Genomic DNA, 20,123 nt, shown 5'->3' on the forward strand with positions numbered 1-20,123 from the left:
GTAGGCGTCACATAGTGTGTACCAAATTTCAGTCAATAGGTGAAACGGTTTGCGAGCTACAGGCAATTTAAAATCTTGGACAGACAAACGGACAGCCACGGTAGCATATTATATATAAAGACTCCTTAAGGGGTAGATAATTTAGACAGGTGCCACTGGAAAAGTGCAGAACAAGCCTTTTGTTTGGTTATTAAGGTGCACAAAGGTGTCTAATTTACCTTTAAGTTTTATCCTGAGTACATACATTAAGAAAAATCACCTTTGGGAGAGGTTTAAAAAAAATCACCTGTGGCAGCCAGTAGCTTGTAGCTCTTGTTGTGCCCATAGGTCTACCTGTAAGACCTTAACTGTTCCTGTTAAATGGGTGCTTTTACTTTAATTATTTTTGCCATTTCCTGACTTTCTAGGAAATTGATTTTTTTCTCTTCTACACATGCTTATACATTAACTATTGCTGTCTCCATTTTTTGCCATTCCAGCTGTGCTCATTGGACACCTTCAGTTTTAAAGAAGTCTGCATTATGAAGATGAAAGCATGTATTGATGAGCTCTAATCCGAGTGTGCAAAGCCCAGTTTAGAGACAATAACAGTTGAGCTGTAGGAAACTGAGCTCTAAAAATGTAGTAGTTAAATTTGTTTGTTCTGTTCAAGGTTATGTGAGCTAGACACTGTCCTGGCAACACTATGGAAAGTCAGGGACCAACCCTGAGCACAATTTAGGCACAACCCTTCAGTTAGTCTTCCCAGCCAATTTAGAAATACCACACAAACCGTCAGGGATAATTTATTAGTTGAAACTAGGACAGAGTCACAATTTACCTTAATGGCTCAATAAAGAACATTCTATAATGTAAATCTACACACCTATATGAACAAATAAGCTTTATCCTGTGTTCTGCCCTAATGTTTTTGTTAATTACATTTCTATAAACACACAAATTTGTTGTCTTAGCCTGAGGTAGCAAAATCATGTGTAGCTGACTGTAATATTGTCAGCTTTGATGGACCTTGTTTTTACAGTCCAAACCTAGCACAAAGATGATGGAGTACCTTGGAAAACAATGCTTGTGACATGTGTCTGGTGTATAAGATTCTTTCTGACTTACTGTTCATCGTATTTTTTACTGATAACATTCTTAAGCCTGTCTACATACATTAGTACATCTTTGGAAATTTAGGAGCAGAAGGTCTTAAAGACCAGAATAAGCCGCTTATGCTAACTTGTGGGGTGAGGGAGGAAGAGGAGGAAAAAACAAAAGTAAGACTTAGATGTTGATATAATTCAAGAAACTGACCCTGATGTTATTAAATGGCTACCTATCAACTTGAAGCTCTGAAATAGTATGTGTGATGCTAACTGCAAAGCAAAATATTTGCTAATTTTGACATCTGTCTTATGCCTTTTACAGAAAGAGCTAATACAAATTTGCTAGGGATAGAACTTTTTTCTACTAAAACTCCAGGCTACCAAAACATTTTTGTTAAATTCTACCTCTGAATATTCATCATTGATCAACCACCAGAAACTGTTGAAAATTATACCATTTTTGTCCTGTCAGCTTTTTTCCCACTACAGATTCAGCCACTGAATGCTTTATCAAAAACTCAAGCAAGGTCCAACTGACAGGAAATCAGCTTTGAGTATAAAGCCATTCTTAAGCAAATCTCAAAAAAGTAGGGTAAGTACTAATAGACTTCAAGTATTTTAATAAAAGCATACTCACCACTATATAAAGAGTCAGCAGTGAAAACATTCCAGTTTCACTTACATATGACAGACTGTTAAAATAGTTGGTTTAAATTTAAATGTCAGAGCTCAACTACTTCTCAGTTATATGTTTAGTCCTTCCTGTGATGTGAAGTAAACAACATTCACGTCCTTTTTCCATCCTCAATCCAAGCTCACAAATATTCATCATATGAAAATTAGCCACTGCACCACCAAATCACACTGTTCTAAAATATCTATAGCAACTAGATTAAAACTAAAAACAGATACTTTATCTGTAGTTTTTCTGTTACTGGATTGCACGTGACGCAGCACACTCTTTTCTGATTGGCTGTGCTATTGTGCCCTGCAAAAGACCAGCCTTTGCTTCTTGTCTTACATACAGTGCTGTTGTGATGATCACTTCTTCCCTGTAACCCAAACCCAGGATGATTAAATATGCCCCTCAGCACATGCAGGATTAAATGTACACCTATAACTTTGGTTCAGCTCTTTTCACTTGATCACATTATGTTCATGCTTTACCTCTTCTTCATTAGCTGTTACCAGATGGTAGAAGCATACAATGCTATATGTGAAGATGCAACTCAGTTAACTACAGTTTAATTTTGTTGGTGTTCTCACCAGCTTTCTGTGTGAAAGTAATTATTTCTTCCTTTGGTGTCACTCTGAATAGAATCTAAACATGCCTTTTTAGTTTTCTACTTTAAAGATCAATGAAATGGGACACAGCTGAATTCTTTCCGATGCACAAGAAGATTTGTAGGGCAAAATCAGTGTCAGAGGGATGGAGCATTCTTCGACAAAGAGGTTGTGTCTCCTCAAAGGGCCTTCGTGAAGATACACCTGTTCATCTCATTGCTTGCGCTAGATTGAAAAGTGGCTTTTGTGGCTTTATTGAAGCCTGCTAGCTACATGTAGCAAAATATACTTCAGAAGGTGTGGGAAGGAGACATTTGTAGGTGCTCACTGGTGCAGTCTTGTGAGCTTAAATAAAGGAAGGCATGCACACGTGACATGGGAATCAGTGACTAGGTACAGTGGAACCTCGGGTCATGAATGTCTGGGACCACGTACAAATTGGGTTACGACCAAAAAGTTTGGCAAACTTTTGCATCTGTTCACGACCACACACTCAGGTGACAAACAAGCCAGTTTCCCTTCTGGTTCGTATGCGCCGATGATTTCTGCACGTGTTCAGTCTCTCCCTGTGCAGCGAGCGAGCGAGAGAGAGTGCGAGTGAGCGAGTGAGAGAGAGAGAGAGAGAGCGCGAGCGAGCGAGCGAGAGAGAGAGAGAGCACGAGAGAGCGCGAGCGAGAGAGAGAGAGAGCGCGAGCGAGAGAGAGAGAGAGGCGAGCGAGAGAGAGAGAGAGAGAGCGCGAGCGAGAGAGAGAGAGAGCGCGAGCGAGAGAGAGAGAGAGAGAGCGCGAGCGAGAGAGAGAGAGCGCGAGTGCGAGAGAGAGAGCGCGAGAGCGAGAGAGAGAGAGCGCGAGCGAGCGAGAGAGAGCCCAAGCAGGGGTGTTTTGGCCGACAGTCGGTGGGGGAGAAGGAAGCGGTCGCTCCAGCTGAGCGATCAAGGACCTGGAGTGACCAGAAGAAGTAAGTAAACATTTAGTTTACTATTACACTGTGCATTCTATGGTATAATTAACTATTTTTGTGCTTAAAAATCTTTAAAAAAATATATATTTACATACAGTTCGTATGGTCTGGAACAGATTAATTGTATTTACATACAATCCTATGGGGGGAAATTACTTCGGGTCATGACCAAATTAGGTTGCAACCAGAGTTTTGGAACGAATTACGGTCGTGACCCGAGGTTCCACTGTACTTTATCAAAAGAGAAAAGATAATGAAAGCATTGCCAGAATTCAGTATAGGGTGAGTTGAAGGTGAGAAGTAGATGCAGTTCAGGTGGTCAGCGAAAAATATTATTTAGTAGTATGTGAACATGTTTTGCTGGACAAGAAAAAAACATTTATACATAGAAATTTTTAACATATCAATCGAACATGTTAACGGTGATTAATCAGCAGCCCTAATATATATAATTTCTCTCTCCCTTGAGCTTTTGTAAAGTTTTAATTTTCCCTTGGTGATAGATAGATAGATACTGTACTTATAATTATCAATCTATCTATCTGTCTGTCTATGTAAGTTCTCCCCAAATGCTCCAATTTCCTTCCACAGTCCAAACACAGGCAGGTGAGGTAGACTGGCATTGCTAAAGTGGCCCGTGTGTGCATGGGTGTGTTCACCCTTTGATGGACTGATGCCACATCAAGGCACTTTTCCTACCTTGTCCCTGATACATGCTGGGATAGACTCCAGCTGCCCAGCAACCCTGCTCTAGAGAAATGAGGAAGATGGATGGATGAATCACTAAATCTACGCCTATCTGTTCAGGTCTTGTCACCTGATTACATACTACATGTCTGCTCAATATTTCACTGAAGCACACGCATGCATTATCAATGTAGCAGCAGTACGCAATCTTTGCAAGAAAAAGATAACCTTCCATACAGTGAAAGAATAAAAGTGATTGAAAGACTGCATTTTTCATTTATTACTGTTGTAGAAAGCAGCCCGGACACAGACAGGCAGACATCATTATAAGTCACCCAACACATGCTTTATTTATAAATACTGTACTATATACAGTGCAGCACACAACCTCAAAACTCCCCCAAAGGCTGCCTCCTTTCCTCTCCTCCCGAGCTCCGTCCTTCTCCGCTCCCGACTCAAGCCATCGAACAGAGGGAGGCGGCCCCTTTTATAATCACCTGGATGTGCTCCAGGTGCCTCCCGATAATCTTCCGCCGGCACTCCCTAATGTGGCGGAAGTACCGGCTGCACATCCGGAAGCACTCCGGGTGTTCCTGGTCGTCTTCCCCCCCAGCACTTCCGGGTTTGGCAGAAGTGCTGAGGACCAGGGCTCTCCAGGCATTGGGGCGCCCCCTAGCAGTGACCACGTGGTCTCCAAAGCCACCAGGGCGGTCGCCTCCTCATGGTCTGGAGGAGGTGTAATCCCTCCTCTGGTTCTTCCGGGCATCCCGGCTGGGTGCCACCCCCAGCCGCTTGCCACACTGTCTAGTTGTATACAGACCAGACACAGAAATTCACATTTGTTCATAAACATTCAATAATTTCAATAACAGGCATTTGGTTATGGCTTCCTGGGGTGAACCCAAGCAGAGCAATATGAGCAGAGTAATTGGCAACATTAAGAGAACAACTGGTCTCCATTTAAAATGACTGAATCTAACAACGATGGCTTGCTTTTTGCTTTTTTACCCTCTTAAAACAATATGGATTCACTGTTTTGCAATATGTATGTAATCACAAGACAAAGATCAATACTTAATAACATTTTTAAGTTGAAAAATTGACACAGTTTGTTAAGTTTTAGGGCTTTCTATTCATTTATGGACCTGTGTACCCTTTCACCCTATTGTAAGTTGCAAGAACAGTAAGGTATTTTTTAAATTTATAAAAAATACTTCACTTTAGAATACAGTTTTATGAGGCAAATGAATATACGCCATGAGTATGAAGAAATGACTTGAAAAATACCAAAGTTATTCATTAATGACTCTTTCTAAAAGATAATTACCAAAACTAGCAAAATACATTCACGAATTTATGCACAACTTCTACAATATATACTTTAACCACATTTCCTAACTAATCAATATTCTACACTTATCGTGCATAATGTTTATTAATCAGGAACCTAACAGAAAATTACAAATATAAATTAGGAAAAACATAAAATCAAAAAACAATAGCAATATACCAATCAGGCCATCCTATCTTTAGCAACTATAACCACAAGGGGGAACCAGTGAGCCCTAAACCCAAGACACAGTGACCTCCAACATGTTTTTAGAATAAAACAAAGAGCCTTTATTCCACAAAAGTACTTCTTCATTTTTGTTATTACCCACAATTACAAACAATCACAAAAATACACAGTAATAATGGCTAACAACTAACATCCCAGATGCCAACGTGGAGCTACCCGGGTTTAGCACAGTTAGAGCGCAGGAGGAGGAGTATAGGGACCGAATCAAGGACTTTGTTAAATGGTGCGACTCAAACCACCTACACCTGAACACCAGCAAAACCAAGGAGCTGGTGGTGGATTTTAGGAGGCCCAGAGTGATCATCAGAGGTGACTGTGTGCAAAGGGTGCAGACCTATAAATACCTGGGAGTGCAACTGGATGATAAATTGGACTGGACTGCCATTACTGATGCTCTGTGTAAGAAAGGACAGAGCCGACTATACTTCCTTAGAAGGCTGGCGTCCTTCAACATCTGCAATAAGATGCTGCAGATGTTCTATCAGACGGTTGTGGCGAATGCCCTCTTCTACGCGGTGGTGTGCTGGGGAGGCAGCATAAAGAAGAAGGAAGCCTCACGACTGGATAAACTGGTGAGGAAGGCAGGGCTCTATTGTAGGCATGGAGCTGGACAGTTTGACATCCGTGGCAGAGCGACGGGCACTAAGCAGGCTCCTGTCAATAATGGAGAATCCACTGCATCCACTGCACGGTATAATCTCCAGATGGAGCAGCAGCTTCAGCAACAGACTGCTGTCACTTTCCTGCTCCACTGACAGACTGAGGAGATCATTCCTCCCCCACACTATGCGACTCTTCAATTACACCCGGGGGGGGTAAACGTTAACATTATTCAAAGTTATTGTCTGTCTGTATACCTGCATTGTTATCACTCTTTAATATTGTTGTTTATTAGTATGTTGCTGCTGGAGTATGTGAATTTCCTCTTGGGATTAATAAAGTATCTATCTATCTATCTAATTCTTCCTCCTCATGTCCTCCATTGAGTGCTGCCTGCTGCCTCCTGACTTTGACTCCTTCATGTAAGGCTGCGGGTTCCCTCTTAAGCAGGACCTGAGAATGCTTCCGATGCTATGCCGTGTCTCCGTGGAAGCACCTCCAGGCCATAGATAATGTAGGAAGGTTCTCCCCGGACAGCACCCTCTATCGATCCCCAGGGACCCACACTGGGCAGCACTTCCAGACTCCAAGTTCCAAACACCCTCTGGGTGTCCCAATTGTGCTTCCATACGAATACCACTGCTACCTGCAGTTTGGGAGTTGGAACTGCTCCAGGCTCTCAGCTTCCGTTTGTCCATCTACTAAATTACACCAGCCAGGCAAAAAGTAATCTATCCTTCCCATTGGCCAACTCATTTGCCATTCCTGTCTGGCCTTCCATCCAGGTAATGAATCCTCCCCTATTCTCCTCCTATACAATGTTGTCCAGCAATCAAATCTTTTCAACTTAAATCACCCAAAACATTAATAACATATACTGTAAAAAAAGAAAAATACAGTGTGCATACCATCCTGTACAAGTAAGCTTTGAGGAAATATACACAGTCAAACCCATCTGTCTGAATACATTTTTTCCAGGATGTTCAGGTTACACATATTTCATGCTTTTTATTGCTTACTGAACCCTAGAGTATTTTTCCAAGTAATTATTTAAATAATGTTTGCTTGTTTAAAAGGAAATGTATAGAAGTATACTACTCTACATACCTTCACACACTGCAATATCTTTTCAGAAGCAGAAATTTACAGCTAAAATAACTTTCATTTAAAAAAATGATTTTATTCAAATACAAAACACAATCATTTACAGAGTACTTGAGTTTTAAACAAAATATGCTTTTGAGCCTATGCATGCTCAGTGTTGAAAGTAAGTTATACTATTTTCAGGCAGCTAAAGAAAATAAAGATAATATATTGTCCTTTATTAAGTATGAACTGCAATTGCATAAACCAAAATACACAGAGATCCTTTAAATGTATGCAAACTGCTGTTTTAAGTGCATTTGCATGCAGCCTTTTCAGAACATTTGCAATGCATAACAGATAGATAAGCTGAAGACTTGGAGTTAGATGCGGCTAGAGCCTCAGATGGTTCATGTTTACTAACATGTTATTTGAACAGAGATTTTAAACAGAAACACTACAAGCTACAGGTAAACTATCAATTTGGATTAAACTCAACACTTTCCCCTGTAATACTAATAATTAGGATAGAAAGTTAATATTTACAGTTAGGTTAAAACAAATACAGAGCTAAAGTCGTATCTTGGTGTAATAAAGTCCATCAAAACTTAAAATTCTTTAACATAGGGAAAAAGTCTCATACTGTACCACAGTTGTACATTACCTTATCCTTTACCTAAAATAAATGACTGAGGCTTCTTGGACTACAGAAACAGGTCCTTTTGGCTCAATAGGTTAATACAGATTTTTTTCCCCCCACTAGTACCAGGAAACACAATAAACCAAAATAAGGTTAATGGCCTTAATGGTACATTACTTATTTTTGCAAAAATTACCACATGAAATAGTGAAACCTCTAAATTTGCATTTTTACAAGATTTCCATAGGTGAAGAAGTTAAGAACCTCCCAGCAGTTATAGGGGCAATTAACTAAGGAAATTCAGAAAATACTCAATTGATTTGGAAATTGCAGAGAGATAACTGCTGCTTAGGCTTAAAAAGTTAACAAAAAACAAATTGAGAGAACCAGGCAGCATTTAATCTTCCTAAACACTCAAGGATAATGAGTACATATATAAAACCTTGATGCACATTTTTTAAAAATCACTGCACACCAGGAAATTATTTTAAACACTGGAAGCTTGCAAATGTTCTTCAATTACACAAAAATGTGATTAAGTCAATCCAAGTATTAACAGGGGTGGCACAGTGGCGCAGTGGGTAGCGCTGCTGCCTCGCAGTTCGGAGACCTGGGGACCTGGGTTCACCTCCCAGGTCCTCCCTATGTGGAGTTTGTATGTTCTCACCGTGTCTGCGTGGGTTTCCTCCGGGTACTCCGGTTTCCTCCCACAGTCCAAAGACATGCAGGTTAGGTGCATTGGCGAGTCTAAATTGTCCCTAGTGTGTGCTGGGTGTGTGTGTGCGTGTGCCCTGTGGTGGGCTGGTGCCCTGCCCAGGGTTTGTTTCCTGCCTTGCGCCCTGTGTTGGCTGGGATTGGCTCCAGCAGACCCCCCGTGACCCTGTAGTTAGGATATAGTGGGTTGGATAATGGATGGATGGATGGAAGTATTAACAGACCATTTAGCTTAAAATGTATACTAATAAATTAATGGAAACAATTATTAAGAAAAAAATTAAGAATCACATGGTGAGAACAGGTGTGGTTTGTGAACAGTCAACATATGTTTACTCCTCAGAGATTGTTTCATTCATATGCATGAATTTTATGAGAAAGCAACAAAAGCACATGACCACATATATGCATATGACATTGTTAATACTGATTTAAAGAAATTTTATAATAAAATAGCATGAGAGGCTTATAATCAATCTAAAACAGTTGAAGTTTAACATGCAATGTATAAACGGCTGTAAAATTTGCTTAAACACAGGAATCAAATTATAATGGTGTGAGGAACTTACGAAAACACAATGGCAACTGTAAAAATTGAAAAAACACCTTTTTTCAAGGACAGGATTTGTAGTAGGCTTTTCACTACCTACATCCATAAGCTGCTCCATTGAGATCAAACTTCCCAAGTTGACAAGTTGCACTGAAAACTGTCAGTTAATAATTGTATTACTTCTACTGTCAGGTACATTTACTAATTATTATTATTATTTTGAGTAATGTTCAAAACAAAAAAGTTTAAACAACCAATGTAAGTGTTACAGAGTAATCATTAAACTATGATAACTTCCATGCACTTTGCAAAAACCTGGATTGATTTCAAAAGTAAATAATTCACTATTCTATATTCTAAATACAGTAAATACACTTAATTAAACATGAAATAGGAGGGAAGCATAGAAAAATTATGAAAGTCCTTCTTTTTCTTCTTTCAGCTGCTCCTGTTAGGGAATGCCACAATGGATCATCTTTTTCCATATCGTCCTGTCTTCTGCATCTTGCTCTGTTACACCTACCACCTGCATGTCCTCTATCACCACACTAAACCTTCTCTTAGGCATTCCTCTTTTCCTCTTGCCTGGCAGCTCTATCCTTAACATTCTTTTCCCAATATACTCCGCATCTCTCCTCTGCACATGTCCAAACCAACGCAATCTCGCCTCTCTGACTTCCAACTTAAGTAGACCCTCTAATGCACTCATTTCTAATCCTATCCATTCTCGTCACACCCAGTGCAAATCTTAGCATCTTTAACTCTGCCACCTCCAGCTCTGTCTCCTGTTTTTTGGTCAGTGCCACCGTCTCTAATCCATATAACATAGCTTGTCTCACTACTGTCCTGCACACCTTCCCTTTCACTCCTATTGATACCCGTCTGTCACAAATCACTCCTGAAACTCTTCTCCACCCATTCCACCCTGCCTGCACTCTCTTTTTCACTTCTCTTCCACAATCCCCATTACTCTGTACTGTTGATCCCAAGTATTTAAACTCATCCACCTTCGCCAACTCTACTCCCTGCATCCTCACCATTCTGATGACCTCCCTCTCATTTAAGCACATGTATTCTATCTTGTTCCTACTGACCTTCATTCCTTTCCTCTCTAGAGAAAACCTCCAACTCTCCAGGGTCTCCTCGACCAGTTCCCTAACCCCTGCTACGGATCACAATGTCATCAGCAAACATCATAGTCCAAGGGGACTCCTGTCTAATCTCGTCTGTCAACCTGTCCATCACCATTCAACAGATTAAAATTCCAAATTTCTCATTAGAAGGTGGTTGAGATTTCACCTTTTCTGAAGCACACATTGTCAGTTATGAACATATGCCTCACACAAATTGTTCGTTTACTTTTTTTGAACTATGCCACAGACTTTGCTGGCTGTTACAGTCATATGTAAATTTGCATAACCTTTTGAACTGCTAAGAGTTTTCAAAGTATGCAAGGACAACCTTGACCACCCATGTAAAGCTTTCAATATGCACTTAACATTTTTTAATAATAAAATGTATATGTGGAAATATAACAAAATACAGAATGTCATCTCAAAACTTTGATAATATATACATTAGAAAAACAGCCCAGACAATGTAAATATATAAAGAACACTAATGTGCCACTTTAGGATGACAAATTCAAATAAGGGGATCAAATATTCCCTTAAGAATCGGTGGCCAATCACTACAAAATGTTTTTTCTGTAAGTAGAAAAGCAAGTTGCTTTTAGCAAACAAGCAGAAAAGAGACACCCTTGGGAACACACAATCACAAAATAAACAGAAACTAATCAGCACATCTGCTTCAGCAGGGCAGCTTAAAATGGACTGTATTGCATGGGTGGGGTAGCTTGCCTGCCTACTACATGACATAACAAAACAACCTTTTACACCATCACAGTATTCTTCTAAGTAATTATATTTGTACTTTGATCATTCCTTACATAGTTCTCAACTCTACAAATAATTAGCAAACAAAAAGATGTTGCTTTGTATGCAATTTATGTACTTGTGTTCTTGAATAATAATAATAATAATAATACATTTTATTTATATAGCACCTTTCCCATGCTCAAGGCACTTACAAAATATAATAAAGAACGGCAGCGTGTACAGTATATAACATTGTACAAACCAGATAAATAAAGAAGATTAAGACAGTGAATTCTGAAAAAAAAAAACAAACAACATAATTGATGGTCTAGCACACACACACAGGTTACATTAGAATCTTGACAGAGAAGTAAACTGAGAGAAGTGTAATAAAGTCAAGTAGAGCTAAAAGCTTTTCTGAACAGATGAGTTTTGAGTTGTTTTTTTAAAACAATTTATGGAGTCAGCTGACCTGATTAATTTCGGTAGGTCATTCCAGAGTCTGGGCGCTATACAGCTGAAGGCCCTGTCACCAAGGGAGTGTAGATTAGTGTGGGGTACAACAAGATTGCCAGAATCAGATGACCTTAGTGGGCGGGCAGGCACATAGTGATGGAGTAGGTCACTGATGTAGTTTGGCGCGAGGTTATTTAAGGCTTTGTAGGTTATTAGTAGGATTTTATATTCGATTCTGTAAGACACAGGGAGCCAGTGAAGATGGAACAGGATGGGTGTGATGTGCTCGCTGCTGCTGGTTCGAGTAAGGACTCTTGCAGCTGAGTTTTGAATAAGCTGGAGCTGTGACATAAGATTAGAAGGGGCACCTGCCAGTACGGAATTACAATAATCGATGCAGGATGTGATAAAAGCATGGACAAGTTTCTCAGCATTAGAGAAGGTGACGAAGGAGCGAACACGGGATATGTTACGGAGGTGAAAGTAAGAAAGTTTCTTAATGTGATTTATGTGTTGGCGGAATAAGAGAGGTAGGAATCAAAAATGACAACAAGATTTTTTAACAGTAGAGGCAGGTCTGATGAGATCACCGCCAAAATAGACTGGGAAGGAGCTCATTTTATTAAGTTGCATTTTAGTCCCAATTTGCAGGAGTTCAGTTTTACTGCAATTTAATTTTAAAGAGTTCTGCTCAATCCAGGTTTTAATTTCACGAAGGCAGGTTGTGAGCTGAGAAAGCTCTGATGAAGTTCCATTTTTAACATTGAAGTAGAGGTGAGTATCATCTGCATAAAAATGATAACCCAGTCCATAGCTAAAGATAATATGGCCGAGGAGAAGCATGTAAATACAGAAAAGTAGAGGACCGAAGACAGAGCCTTGAGGGACTCCTTGTGTGACTGGCACTGAGCTGGATCTGCTGTTGCCAAGACTAACAAACTCTTGCCTATCAGTCAGATAGGACTTGAACCACTAAAGGGCAGTGCCAGAGATACCCAGCATGTTCTCCATTCTGGACAGTAGGATGTCATGTCTGACAGTGTCAAATGCTGCACTGAGGTCTAACAGAATTAATATACTGGTTTGTCCAGAGTCTGCTGCCACAAGCAAATCATTGGTTACCCGTAGCAGAGCAGTTTCACAGCTGTGCCGCGCCCTGAAACCAGACTGAAAGGGTTCCATCAAATTATTACAGGTTAGGTAATTGGTGAGTTGGGAAGCTACAACACGCTCAAGAACTTTTGACAGGAAAGGTTAAGTGGGAAATAGGCCGGAAATTGTTAAGATTGTCAGCATCAAGACCAGACTTTTTTAACATTGGGGTTACAGAAGCAATTTTAAAAGTGAGCGGCACGGAGCCAGTGTCAAGGAATGAGTTTATTATTGTTGTAACAGTCGGGATTATGGCATGAAGGCAGGATTTAAGTAGTGTGGTAGGGATGGGGTCCAGTACACAAGTAGTCGGCCTCATCTTACAAAGCAGGTTATTAACATACGCAGATGTGACTGGTGAGAACTTAGAGAAGGAGCTGGATGGAGTGGGAAAACAGGGAGAGATATAAACAGATGATGTATTTATGTTAGTTGAATTATTTAGATCTTTAATTTTGTTACGGAAAAAGTGGAGGAATTCCTCACAGACTTCAGTAGAAGAGGTAGTTGGACCAGATGCGGGTTCGAGTAGTTTATTAACTACAGAGAACAAAACCCTTGAGTTATCATGGCCACTTTCTATTATTCTGCCGTAATGGGTGTTCTTAGCAGAAGTTAGTGCTTCTCTGTAAGCTCCTTGGTGGTCAGAGAAAGCCTGGATGTGCACGGGGAAGCCAGTCGTGACATTCTCTCAAGGCGTCGGCCAGCTGCTTTCATAGATCGCAATTCTAAGTTTTACCAAGGAGCTGAGCGTTTAAAGGAAACCTCCTTATGTTTTATCTAATGCTGAATGAAGGGCTGAGTTATAGTGGTCAACAAGACTATCTAGTGTTGATGGAATAGGTGAAGACAGTAAAAGATCAGAAATGGATCCAGAAAGGATACAGGGACAGATATTTTTAAGGTTTCTGTAAGAAATTTGTCGTTTACAGGTAAGAGGAGGGAAAGGCAGTGAAACATTGAAAAATACTACTTTATGGTCAGAGAGTCCCAAATCAGTGCTGTAAATGTTGGTAACAGATAGTCCAGAAGTTCAGATCACATCCCATATATGACCGCCAGAGTGGGGGACTAATCTGTTTTTAAGGGGGAAAAGTTGTGGCAGAAGAGACTCTGTGATAGAGATCTACAAATCTGAAGCAATAAAAAGATGATGGGCAACACAGTAATGCAGTGGACAACACTGCCAGGTCACGGAACTTTCTCCTCAGAAGGTTTTTGAGTTTCATTATCTCTTGTGGTCTGGTTATCTGCTGTGGACATCATTCCACATGTTCACGTGAATTTCATTGTACACTTGCACAATACAAATATATGCCGTTACCGTAATTGGGATTCAGCATGGGTATGTGCATAACTCTGTCTTTTAAATAAATGGTGTCATAGCCAGGTCTTGTCACATTACACAACTTTTTGCAAATCAAAGGGAGTTGTCCCCTTACTGGCAGTCATAGCCAGCGACTCTGTCCATCCAATCTGTGACTTGCCCCAACAAAATCAGACAGGTTGAGCCGTTAGATACCAGGCGCTCACCCAGAAGTACATTACATGGAATGCACCCACAAGAAATAAAGAACGTGGGTGCTTTGGACCTCACAATCAGAAGAGAGGCTCATCTATCTGACAACTTATTTTTTACAACATAATGGAATAAAGAAAAAAAAACAGGGTCAGGATTGAAGATGAACATTTAGAACCTGTAAACACTTCTTATAGCAGTAGAGGCCTATTGCTCCCTTGAACCCTCAGGTACCACGCCAAACACCAGGTAAAAGTCCAAGACTCTTTCTTTTTATTATAATAATGTGCACCAAACACCCTCCACTCCACGCTACTCATAAACACTATACAATACTTCTCAACAATACTCAATACCAATCCTCCTCTCCCAGACACAGACACTTAGCCACCCTTCCTTCCAGCTCAGCTCAGCGTCTGGGCTTTCCCAAAGTCCTTTTACATCACCTGACCCGGAAGTGGTTCCAACCCTGCAGTCCATGATTAAAAGTCCTTTTCTTCATCCCGGAAGCACGTCGTTTCTTCTGGTCATGTGATCAGGACGTACTTCCGGGTTATAGGGCACGTAGCATTCCGCAAGCCTCCCTACAGCAGCTCCTGGTGGTCCCCATGGTATCCAGCAGGGCTGTTTATAAAAAACTACATAGTCCATGAGGCCCTGCTGGAATTCAGGGAGCCTCCATACTGCTGGGAGGGCTCCACCTGGCGGATTGGAGTTGTGGGCCAGAATAAATGGCCGGCCATCCCTCACAGGGACAAACGCTTCATACTTTGTAAAAGTTAAATTGTGCTGGAAAGTCGTTATTCAGTCCTGTAATTTGAAATGCCCTGTAGTTTCTAGTCATGTAAATTGACATAATCTGGTGACGAGAACAGCAACTGAAATCATCAAGGCTGACATCCCCTCTGGCTAGAAGTCATATAATGCAATATCGACTTTACTCACAATTAATAGGCCAGTCTACAGTGACCTTCAGATCTGAACAGATAAAAGATGTTGCAAAATTGTCTGAAAATATAATTATAAAAACTCATCATTAGTTGTAGTTGGATCATTCCATATCAAATCAACTGATTTTCCAGAAATCCCATGCCCTTCAGACTCAAAAAATTCTGAAAAAAAATACCAGGCATGCCCATGTTATCTAGGAGACACCTTGTAAAATTATTATGATGCAAGATTAATAATTTCCAAAATTTGGACAATTTTGTGAGGGGTTTCAAATTTGACACAACTTTATTTTTTCATCAATTTTACAAAACCATATCTCAAGAACTAAACCACCTAACAAGTCAAATTTTGCATACTGGTTCCTTTACAGGGATAGTTTACAACAAAATCAAATGTCTGGTCCAGATGACAACATTTGGTAAGAACAGACCTTCTAAAATGAAAAATAAAATATTTTGCATCATTGTCTTTGCTATGTGTAGGCTTTTCAAAAGCATAGTTATAACTGATATAGCCTGCTGAAAATGTTTCCATGTTTAGATACCTATAAAGGCCTTTCCAAAAGGTTATAAACAAACTGCATCAGGGTTTGACCAGCAGAACTCTCAAATGTGAAAAAAATCAGGTAGGCTTTGATCTTATTGATCTTTGATCAATTGCTAAACATCATATGCAAAAGCAAAGCTATAAAAATTAATGCCAGGTTAGCAAAAATAAGAGTCTGGAAATTCATCAACAGCCAGTTTTGTGGGCTGAAGTCATAAATTTAGCATTTGTAATAGCCGATTGCTGAATCATATGTAATGAGAAACTGCAGAGGTTTATTGAAAAGTGCAAGGCCAGAAGAATTTCTAGAAGTTTGTTTCTGTATGCCTATGTTGATAGTCTTAATTGGAAGATTTACTTGAAATGATTGCAGGATCGTGTGTGTCTTAGTATATACATCATGTGTCACTATCATGCAACATACTGACTATACTGTAGGTGCAAACAAAGTAACACCTATTGCCTAGAAATTGCACTGGGCATATAAATATTTCCCAGTTGCTATAGTGATTGGGTTTTGAGGGGGGTGGGGATTGGCAAATTATTACATATGCAAAGGGTACAAATGTTTACTTCCACTTCTTCCACAGCACATACACATTTAATCAATTAAACAACCAGAATTTCATTAAGCTGTCTCTGTAAGATGGAAAGAATGATTAAAAACAGCATGTGACATTGGCAAGAAGGAGATAGGAAAAAATATCCCACAGAGAAGGCAAGCCCATAAAACAAGTGGGTATAATGTACTGTACCACATTGTTTCCAAAATAGTTAAAATAGCCAGAAACAACCACAATTCATTTTGTATTGAATAAGTTTTCTGATTTTCAGTTTATTGAAAAAATACAGTCCAATCAAAAAAAAAATAGGAAGTACAATCATGTATTCTGACAATTGTCCATAAAACAAAGCAAAGCGCACAATCACCACCTAACACAGAGAGAGCTATACAACAAAAGAATTTAATCTAAAGTGACTCTTCATACAGAATAAAACAGCAAATAACAAAACAGAAAGGTTCAGCAGAGGTCCAGCATACTTACTTTACTGAGTTTTTGCCAAATTCTGAAAAAATCTAATCATATCCTTAAAAAAGAAAATTTGATGTTATTCCCATTAGAGATAATAGGAATATGATTTTTCCAGCTAAGCAAAGTTAGTCATTTTGCAGATAATGTGGTATAGGATATTGCAACTGATTTTCACAAAAGGTTTTTAGGAAAGCAAACTACTGGATTGCTGGTAAATTAATTGCATTACTCATGAATCAGAATAATGTTTTTAAGGTTATGTTATCCAGTAAAAAAGGAAAATGGACATGATATGAAATTTGGCATTGACGGTAAACTGCAAGTTTACACTTCCCATATAATTTCAACACATTTCAGTATTCCAAAAACAAAGTAAACAGTTTTTCACTCCTCACGCTTTGGATATGGCCAGAAGAAATACAGTACAGTGCATATAATGGACAACAGTGCGCTGGAAGCCCAAAGAATAATTTCAATGTTATTTCCCACATAAACATGTGAAATAAAAAACTGAATAACGTCAGCATTTTCTGTTTGATATAAAATTCTGATCGTCCAGTCTAAGTACTGATGAATACTTTAAGTTTCAATCACAATTTGCTTAAAAGTCATCACATGGAAGAGCAACCTTCTTTGCCACCTTACCAAACCCTGTACTGCCTGTAGAATGGGAACAACTGACTCAAGAAAACGAGATAACATCAAGAAACACATTTAACAGAAAAGTAGAAAACATCATAGTGTAGTCAGACAGTGTAGCTCAAATTCCATTACATATTCCTGTGCTATCAGATAAAGAGATAAACACTACAGTAATACATGGATGATATCCCACTACAGGAAGCAGATATGTACAATCATAAAAGCATCGCTGTATTTCTCAAAGAGGTACAAACTATTTAATACTAAAAGGTAATTCACACATTGGTTCAAAAACCCGTATCCGGCTACTCACTTGTTCACATACTGCTAAGCCAAGCACATCCTAAACATTTACTCTTCAAAAAGAAGTACTTGTACTGTTAAAATAAAATACCTTTATCTATTTTTTTTTTATAAAACTGAATATTTAAGAAAATATTCATAATATGTAATTGTGTATAATCACAATGATATTTAAGATATTTCATTAAAATTAAACTGGCAATTGGTTAAGTAGTTATTGTCTGAAAGACACCTTAAGAATAGATGATGGTGAAATAACAACTAATTAAGATACACTTTAAACGTACATAGGCCTAAAACATGTCCGACAATTACTAATATACAGTAAAGCAAACTTAAACTAACAAGAAAAAAATGATCGTTCATGATATTAATGTATTTTACAAATGCAGCAAAAAGTAACAGAAGCAAAATATTTCTTTACTTTTGATGCAATCTTTGATAACTTCTAGTGGCTCTTTCCAATGTTTTAAATTTTGGTAGCACGATTTTTGTCCCGTGCTATCCTACCTAATTTCTGAGAAAAGAAAGACTACTACTAATACTACTAACAAGGCAATAAAAAACAGGGAGCAATATTTCCACATTTCACTGTAACAGCAACATTTTTAAGTACCAAACACTCAAATGTTACACATCCCTAATAACAACTGAACGGATGTGATACGCTGTAAACATGTATTTCAAGTTACTAACAATACACGTCTGCAGACTTAAAAAGAAGTATTCTAAACAGTATGAGAGTAATAAGGATTAAAATGTTTTCTTAAAGTATCACATTTAAGTATCCTTTTTGCAAATGTAAATTATCAATTACCTAATAAACACTAATAACTATACTCGAATTAAAAACGACGATCCATACATACGTAGCAAATAATCCAATAAAGGCCGCGCCGATGACTACCTGCCACAGGTGATTAACTCATTTTCCAATCCGGATGGCGCAGTATCCCGCACACAGGGGCCGGACTGGCAGCGTATGCGCGCACCCTCTCTGTAAACCGTCCGATTTATTACGCAAACTTTTCAGGTGCATTAATGCATACCTCTGAAAAACAATTAGTGACGGGAAGCCACGCCAAACATCCGTGATATGTCATTGTTACAGCAAGAAACTCAATACGCTGAAAGTGTATTTATAGCCAAAAACGCAAAACTACTCTGTATCAGGCCGGGTCTTTAGTCTCTCTATCTCGATTTTTTTTTTAATTCTTCCACAACACCGCCGTCGTACTTGAACTAAATGCACAATATGATAAAAATGTTTCACCTGTCACCTTCTCCGTAAAAGGAGTCGCCGTTCCTGAACAGACGTGTCGCGTCCGTGCCGTGCCTCTGCACACAAGTTCCACTTCGCTCCCAAATTTTCTCCTGCACAGCAGCACCGCCCCCGCTCCGCCTTTCGTCTCGGGAATTAAGGTATAAAATAAGTGCCTGTGGCTGCACCCATTCACTTTTAACATGATTAAACAACTGCAGCTTGTTTCTTATTAGTTTGTAAAAGATTAACTATTTTAATTTGATATGTTTCCCAAATCTTTATTGGAAATACTAACATTTTTAGAGTAAGCTACATGTTACGGCTGCTCTAGAACAGCACTAAACGTTAAAAGATTTTCTACCCGTGCACCTTTCCCGTATTTTATACATAGACATCAAAGATATGTTGAGATTGTTTTTCCAGACTTTTTTTTACCAATGGAAAAATGCTGTAATCGATGAAGATTATAATTACAGTAGCTTGTTTGAATATACTTTTTCGATGATGAGTTTTTTTTTTTTTTTCATTTTTATTTTAAACAGTGTGAAGGGGTCCTTAGTTGATATGAATCTGTCATCTGTAAGGACTGGCTTGAGGATTGCACAAATTACAACAAAGCTCCACAAAAGTGTTAAGAACGTAGAATGAACACGCACCACTGGCAGGATGGGCATTATGCAGGGCACCAGCACGTGTAAGAAGGAGGTGTCTAGGAAGGAGGCATGCAATACTTCTGAAAGGGGGGGAAAAGACGGACAGCACTGTGGTTGCCCTCGTTGTCTGTCCACTAGCTTTCTTAGAAAATACCAAGTGAAGACAGAGAAGGAATGGAAGAGATTTAAACTCTTCCAGGCTGCTAGAGGACACACTATCACAGAAGGGAATCTGTAGGACTCTGATGTCCCTCTAACAGAATGGAGAGCTGGCAAGCTCCCTTTGAGACATGGACCTCAAATAGTAAGTACATGCTCATGGGTGCAAGGACTGTGGTCCCTGGTGTTGCTGTAGTACCCTTGAAGACCAAAGTGATTTCAGGGTTTATAAGTTTGAATCTGGAGTTGAGGCAGAATTTGTATCAAAGACTTAAGTGGCAGCAGAGTCAGATGGAGCAAAATGAAGAAAAGGCAGTTGAGAGATGGAATCCATTTGTGTGTTGTGGTGAGCCAAGCTGCCATCCACACAGGTAAGCGCAAA

General features: G+C 39.3%; 1 protein-coding gene across 1 annotated transcript in view; it reads right to left on the reverse strand.

The window, feature by feature from the left end:
* The window catches only part of cracr2b (calcium release activated channel regulator 2B), a 199,784-nt gene extending 180,916 nt beyond the window's left edge, over positions 1–18,868 (reverse strand). The window contains exon 1 of the mRNA XM_051922047.1: positions 18,535–18,868. The gene's annotated coding sequence lies outside the window, so the exon portion shown is untranslated. The remainder of the gene's footprint in view (positions 1–18,534) is intronic.
* Positions 18,869–20,123: the final 1,255 nt, after the last annotated feature.

Source organism: Erpetoichthys calabaricus, chromosome 2 (assembly GCF_900747795.2).
Source record: "Erpetoichthys calabaricus chromosome 2, fErpCal1.3, whole genome shotgun sequence".
Lineage (NCBI taxonomy): Eukaryota > Metazoa > Chordata > Cladistia > Polypteriformes > Polypteridae > Erpetoichthys > Erpetoichthys calabaricus.